Raw genomic sequence first — 7,299 nt, 5'->3', positions numbered from 1 at the left:
AGCCCAGTAAGATCTCTTCCCTTATCATCTCCCTCTTAGAAGACCAATTTTAAAAAGACCATGACGCTGTCAACTCTGCCAGTTGTCAAGATAGCAGGCCTGGACGCCTGGATACACCACACCCAGCTCAAACCCTAAAAGCCAAAGCCTGGAGCTGGGTGTGAGAAGCCCCCTGATACTCCTGTGAACCCACAAAAGATTTAAAATTCTTATTTTAAAAGCCCACAGTCTTCAGATAAATAATCTAAAATGTTACTCTTAGCCCATCTAAAAATTACTACTTAAAAAATAATACGATTCCTTTCTAATATAGATTTCTAATGATTCCATATACAGAATCATTACAACCAATACTTTATTAAATATGTGTTCTGCTACCCTTTCCAAGTACAGCAAGACCTGCTGGTGGGTCCCCACTCGGAGGGGATGAGTAAATTAAGCCACACACCTTTACTGATAAGACATAACAAAGTTCAGTGTTTCATAATTTAGCCTACCACTAGGAGGGAACAATTGGCCTATAAACTACACCCTTAATGATCTTAGATATAGCCAGTTTTTTTCTTTTTTTTTAAATTTTTATTCTAAAGGGGGTAAAATTAAACACAACAAAACAGAACAAAGCAGGACATAAGAAAGCAATGTAAGAGATGTAAATTTCAAAGCCAGACAACCCGAGATCTTCACTATCTATCGTATTATCTCTCATTTTCTTCCAAATAGTTGTCCATGTCTTCACATACAGAGAATTCATACAAAACAACATAGTGTAAAACTGATCTGAACAGAATGAGGAAGGCGTTTTAGGTGTTCAAAACCAAACAATAGAGAAGTTCCTAATGACTGTAGTACAGTCTCTCGTTCTCCTCAAAATAGCTGTCCATACTTTCATGTATATTGAAGTTTAACCAAACAAAACAGGCAGGGGGAGGGGTTGCTTGGTTTCCCGGTGCTCCAGGTCCCAGCATGGCTCAGGTCCCAGTAAATGCTGGAGGCTGCCATCCTGGGCCTCCAGAGCCTGCCATGCTCACAGCCGCTCACCAGGGTGGGAGGAGTTGCTTCAAGCTGTTTCTTTCTAATGAACTGACCCTTTCACAGCCCAAGTTCTGAAATGGCCAACAGACCATAGAAAGACATCTCTTTAGGCTCTTGCTTGAAACCAACACATCAGGAAGCTGCCAGCCTTGATTCAGGGCCAGTAGCCGGTTTTTTCTAAAAATACCACTAAAGTCTCTCTACAAACTTGAGTAACTCCTATTAAATAAAAATAAGGGTCCTATCGTGAGAGCCAACAATCACAGATATAAAAATGGATACTTCCAGATATGAGATGATTCTATGTAATTAACTCTAAGACAACTTAATAAAAGGCCCCCTTATGTTAAAACCAAAAAAAAAAAAAAAAAAATCGCTCCTATTCTCACTGGCCTAACTCTACTAAATACTTAAATATCCCCCCAGAGGTACATCCACACCATAATTTTGCAAATCAAAAACTGGTTTACAACAAACTAGTTTAGTTTCCCTAAACATGGATTAAAAGCCCCCCGATGGCACTCACTGATCCTGTGAAACCGGTTTGCAGCCCTGGTTTCCCCCTAAATAAATAGAGATCCACACTAGACTTACCTGGTTACAAGACAAAAGTATCGATCAAGCCACAAACGTACCTGTTCACTGAGAGTCTAACAGTGTGTTTCATTGCTACAGTCATCTGGCTTCTACTTTATCCCTCCCCTGAGACTAGAGGACAGCATACACCCATCAAGGCCTGGATAACTGTTCACTGGGCCTTAACGGATCTCTCAACCGGTCTCTCTCCTCTAAATACAAAAATAAAATTAACCAGACAAACCATCCTCCAAAAGCAGATGACATTAAACATTCTAACAACACCACAAGGAGATCCTGGCACAATTAAAAAAGCAATGCCATCAGCACCTTCCTGATCCTTCTGCTAATATCTCCATGGCTGCTCCAGTTTATTATGTGACAGGATAACACCATGGCAGGTCCCAAAATTCCCTCGATCTTCTTCTCAGCCTCTTTGTGAAAGGCTATTACTGGATCTTCCTAGTGGCAACGTTTGTTGGTTGTATCCATAACAGTTGGCCTTATGATTCGGTCCATAGGAACATAACTGTTTCTTTGGTCTTGTCTCCTCCAGACTTAAAGCTGTGCACCTAACCAGGACCTGGAGTCAGTGTACCAAGGGCCATTAGGCAGACCTTCCAGGGAGTATATCTAACTGCTGACCACAACCGCAACCCCCTTCAGCCAAACGCTATCTAATGGTCATCATTCCTCGCCCCCTCATTGCACTCAGGGTATTTCTTCCAAAGGGGTGATACGATAGACAGCTGGGTTAGGTGAAAGTATTATAGGGCTAGGTCCCCCGGGGAGCCAGTGCAGAGGGTGAGAAAACATTACAATGGCTGGAGGCACATTCATTAATTCAAGGCCAGGCCCTCTCACCTCACCTAGGGATAAGCAACACACGATAAATGGTATCACCTGGTCCAGTAGAATGACTGGTATCACCAGTCGCCCAGGTGAGTGGCCAGGACCTCCTCACTCATCTCATCTGAAAAGTCCTTGTTCTTTCCATGCACTCTTGCTGTGTGACCTGCTTCACTATTAGACCAACGTTGCCCACGCGGCTACCCTGGCAATCTTATTAGTTGATCATGGTTTTCTCCCAGGTTATCACCACCTCGAGATTTTTGTACCCTGTTCATCATTTTGCCCTCCAAAACTTCCTTTGAAAAGTGGGCTCCCTGGCAACCCACTTTCAGATCCCTCCTGTCTCTCCTGATGAAGTTTTCCTGCTCTTCACTTTCGTTGTTCCTCAAATTTCATTCTTTGATTTTGAAGAACACAAACTCGACGTATCTAATGTCTAATAGGTTAAGAGTTATGGTATTTTACCTTGTATCATTTAGAGGTCCTATATAGGAAGGAAAGAAGGGAGGAAGAAAAGAAGGAAGGGAGAGAAGAAGGAAGGAAGAACGGAAGGACGGAAGGACGGAAGGAAGGAAGGAAGGAAGGAAGGAAGGAAGGAAGGAATCCCGTGACCCAGTGAAGCTCCTGAGGTTCTTGGGGTTAAGGACCAGCAGGAGGATGAGAAAAATAAACAGAAGACCAAACTGGGGTCAGGTGGAGCCCCTGTCCTCCTGATGGGAGGAGAGGAACTGCTCAGCCACTGTAGCACCTTTATTTTTATACTGGGAAAGATGAGGTGAATTTCAGCCCCTCTGCCTAGCAACCCACTGCTTGGCAGGCCTGGGCTCCTTGTGTTATTGGTGCTGGAACAGGTTGTTTACCTAGCTTGTTTTGGTCTCTCTGTTTTTCTTGGGCTGGCCTTGCTTTAGCTCTTCACATGCAATCAATCTCTAGCTTCCATGGCTCCCAACATATCCCTCTTTTTGTTTTGTTTTTGCACAAGATGGGTGGTCAGTGGAAGCTGGAGGAGCTGTGTTGGAGAGCTCTGTAGATCTTTTATTTTGAGTGCAGTCCAGACTTTAAGTTCCTGCATTCTGAAATTGAAACTCTGTGCAGTCCATTAATCTGTGATAGTAGTCAGCTACCAGTGTAGCTGGCAATTGTCAAAAGATATTAGTGATTTGAGTTTCTTTTATAACATATTACTGTAGCATTGTTTTATATACCTCTAGTAGTCGTGCATTTTCTGCAAGATATTCAAGACCAAGTTAAAGTGAGAACTGTTTTTAAAACAATCAATGTTTGTTGTCTATCAAGGTCAGTTAAGTCTACTCAGGAGGACCTTGGGAGCAGCTATGGCACCTCTTAGTTCTTCTGTCAGTGTCAGCCATTCAGGTGAGTCATGACCATTGCTTGACCAAGTTGCTTTCTGTGAAAGGTTGAGAGATTTTGCTCCTGGTGACTCTCCTTAGGCTCACCACACACCGATGATCACTATCCTCAGTGGTCTCACAGTCTTCTTGATCAGAAGGCCAGGGACTCACCGAGTATAGGATGATGCAGCAGAGGTTCTCTAATGTCCTGAGTCCTTACTGACCTTAGAGCTAGGGCCAAAATACTGGCTGTCCTCTTAGGCCTGCTTGTCTCTCTAATTGTTGGTCTCCAAACTTCAGTTGCTGAATTTCCAGAAGAAAAGACTGACAACAGTATAATGTAGCAGAGGCAGTGTCATCTTATCTAAATATCAAACATCTTACATCATAAAATAGAACCATTATTTTTTAACAACCATGGCTGTTTTAACATTTGAATACCTGTAGAATACTAACAAACAGTTACATATTTTACATAGAAAGTTAGAAATCAAACCATGTACAACATTGTAGCATACAAACCATGAAGACATTTTGTAACACACTTAAATTTTCACTTTGACATCAAATTTCTCTTCTTTGGTTAATCATCCCTATCTAATACATAAAAGATTTTATGTAACTTGTTGATGTTTAGTGGGGTGTAGATCTTGTTAGCATTCGTTGAAGGCAGAGGTCTGAATCTGAACCAAAATTTTATCACCATAAATAACCCCTGTTTTACATTTTTTGAAGCCCTGTACATCTGGAGGCATGAGTACATAAATATACGATGAGGCTAATAATAATTATTTGTCATAACCATATGAAAAATTTGTATGGACATTTTAAAATCCAAAACCTTTTGTATTATTTTTTGATGATGACCATCGTGAACATATTACAATAATATTTATATAACTTTAGTTTAGTTGGGGTGTCACCAGGTGGCCACTTTCTCATTCATCAATTGATGTCCTGCCCAACAATCCCAACCCCAGGGATTTTTATTTAATCATTTTTATAATAATTTTTTCTTACGAAAACTCCAATCATAACATTTAACATATTATTTTTGAACAATGAGAGACGCTCAAGTAATGATAAGCAACAATGTACATTACATTTACACAACTGATTTTAGAGTCATTTTGACTAACTGGGAACCCAGGTGGAAGCATGTTTTATAATCCTATAACTCAAATAAACATTGATAAAACAATCTATAAGTGCAAAACGAAAAGGAAAATTGCTGAGCTCAAAATAAAAGAACAGCTGTTCACAAACAGACAATGGACAAATGAACAAACACGGACAGACAATCTGTACAGATTCAAACAGACATAGAAACAGAGTTGTTGGTGTCCACAAGAACTCCAAGTTCCTGGGGGCTATTTCACACTCTTTGCTGGACTAGCTGGCTTCTTACAGCCCGTGTCCTCGGGGTTGGAACACCTGTCACCTCCAGCACCCCATGCTCTCGGGGCGTTTCTCAGGCACCCCGTGCCACTTGGGCACTCCTGTACAGGCACTGGTGCTATCGGCTCCACATGTGTGAGTGATCACTAGCAACAGCTTAACAGCGTCCAGCAACAGCTTAACAGACTGGACAAACAGACAGACAGATTCACAGGCAGACTGACAAACATCTTACACAATCAGAGTGCACTCAGATATATTTTAGCCAAATTGAATTACACAAAATGTTTTTACAATTGTAGAATTTGAAATTTTAAATAGACTAGCCACATTTGCTGTAGGTCAGTTAGCAGAGATTGCTTATCAAAGAATTTGAAAAAGACAAAATCTCATCTATAATTAACATTTTTGCCATAGGACTTAGCATGCATTTCTATCATCTATTTGGACCTTTTTTATTTTTGGTTATCATCTCTTGGGCAGCTTGGATTAATTAAGGTTGGTTCTCGCTTCATCTTTTTCTATGGGTTATGGCATGGTCTCCAAGGCATCACTGTCATAGGACCAAACATCAGCTTCTTGAGAGGTAGAATTAACTCCTTTCCTGGGTTTGGGCCCATTTTATAGCTGGACAGCACACACTGGCACTCAGATAAGCCATTTAACTTTTCCTGGAAAAACACAAGCATTTCCTCGACCCCACATTAGCACTGGACTGGGTGCTTCTATTGCCCAGTATGAAGATCATTCTAATGGACTCTTGAGATTTGATTTATTTGATTACATTATCTATCTGCTGAGGTAGTTACATCTTTATTAGAATTTAAATATTTTGAATGGTATATACTGCCAAATGAAATCTATTAGGAGGTGAGCTCTCCCTTTTTTTTAAATTTAAATTGTGAGCACATTTAGCTTACTTTTAGACCTGAAGATTGTAAAGAAATTTTGTGGTAAGGTATAGAGCAAATGGAAACTGCGTTTCATACTTAGGTACCGTGGGCGCTCCCATGACAGGCAGGTGTCCTCCTGCTCTGGGCTGGAGCCTCGCTGCTGTTGGGGATCTGAGCACCAGTGCAGTGTAAACTTTTGATGCATAAGGCATTTACAGAGGTGACAGGAAAAACTTGTGTGGCTTGGGCAGGCCAGAGCGTGTCGCACCTCTCTAATAAGCATCAGAAGATCCCAAATCCTTAGGTAACCTTTCTGTATTTGTAGATTTTCCAAATTTTGTCAAGGAAAGACTAGCCAATTGAGCAATACAGTAATGAAGGGAGATTTGAACTGTGTTTCCAGGAGATTGAACCATAACCCTGATTTCTCCTTGCTGCTGAAACAAGCAATACTGATTCTTTACTTTCCTTGTCTGGGCCAAACTCCAGGCCCAGGGGAGGTTTTGTTGTACTCTCCTCTGCCTGGGGCCTGTGAGAAGTAGTGAGAGGAGCAGAAACCAGCAGTTTTATTAAATGACCCTTTAAAATCTGTAGAGGGCCAGCTGATTTGTCTTGGTTTGTTTTCTCCCTAGTCTTGCTCTAAGCTGTTTTTCAGTTTCCTCCCAAGTAGGTAAATTTAAAATTTCTTCTTCCGGAGACACACTCAAGAAATTTAGCAAGCTGTGTAGTGTCAGTGTACTGAAAACTAAAATTGACTTAAGAAAGCAGAAAGGACCTAAATAAATGTAGAGTTATGCTAACCGCAATTTGAAACAAGTAGCCCTGTAGTAAACAATTTTGAAAAAACAATGGAGTTTGAGAATTTACGTTACCAGACATCAACACCACTACAGAGCCACAGTGAGACAGTGATATGCTGGAGCCAGCCTGTGATCAGCTGTGAAAACCAAATGTTGAAGTTTTAGAAGCTTTAAAAGTTAGTTGTTTTCGTATTGTTATTTGAAGTTATCTTTTGTAAGAGCATTTTGTAAATAGAAATCAGCAAGCCTCGAATCAGGACCACATTACCCCTGACCATTAGGAGCCTGCCGGGCCAAGGGCCTGGCCATCTCGGGGAGCCGTCTGAGCCCTCACACCCCTGCCTTTTGGCAGGGCTGCCGCAGGCCCTGCTGGAAGTTTTTCTTTTGTAACAG

The 7,299-nt window shown here is 41.3% G+C and overlaps 1 non-coding gene across 1 annotated transcript; it reads right to left on the bottom strand.

Annotated features, from left to right (window-relative positions):
- Window positions 1-1,063: 1,063 nt before the first annotated feature.
- Window positions 1,064-1,199, bottom strand: LOC111755566 (small nucleolar RNA SNORA2/SNORA34 family). The gene has a single exon (XR_002790119.1). It is a non-coding gene; the product is annotated as a small nucleolar RNA SNORA2/SNORA34 family (small nucleolar RNA).
- Window positions 1,200-7,299: the final 6,100 nt, after the last annotated feature.

The sequence above is a fragment of the Cavia porcellus genome, unplaced genomic scaffold (assembly GCF_034190915.1).
Source record: "Cavia porcellus strain 051 isolate PalLab524CR breed Dunkin Hartley unplaced genomic scaffold, mCavPor4.1 scaffold_7, whole genome shotgun sequence".
In the NCBI taxonomy this organism is placed as follows: Eukaryota; Metazoa; Chordata; class Mammalia; order Rodentia; family Caviidae; genus Cavia; species Cavia porcellus.
Note: the sequence above shows the minus strand (reverse complement) of the source record. Positions and strands in the feature narration are given on the sequence as shown.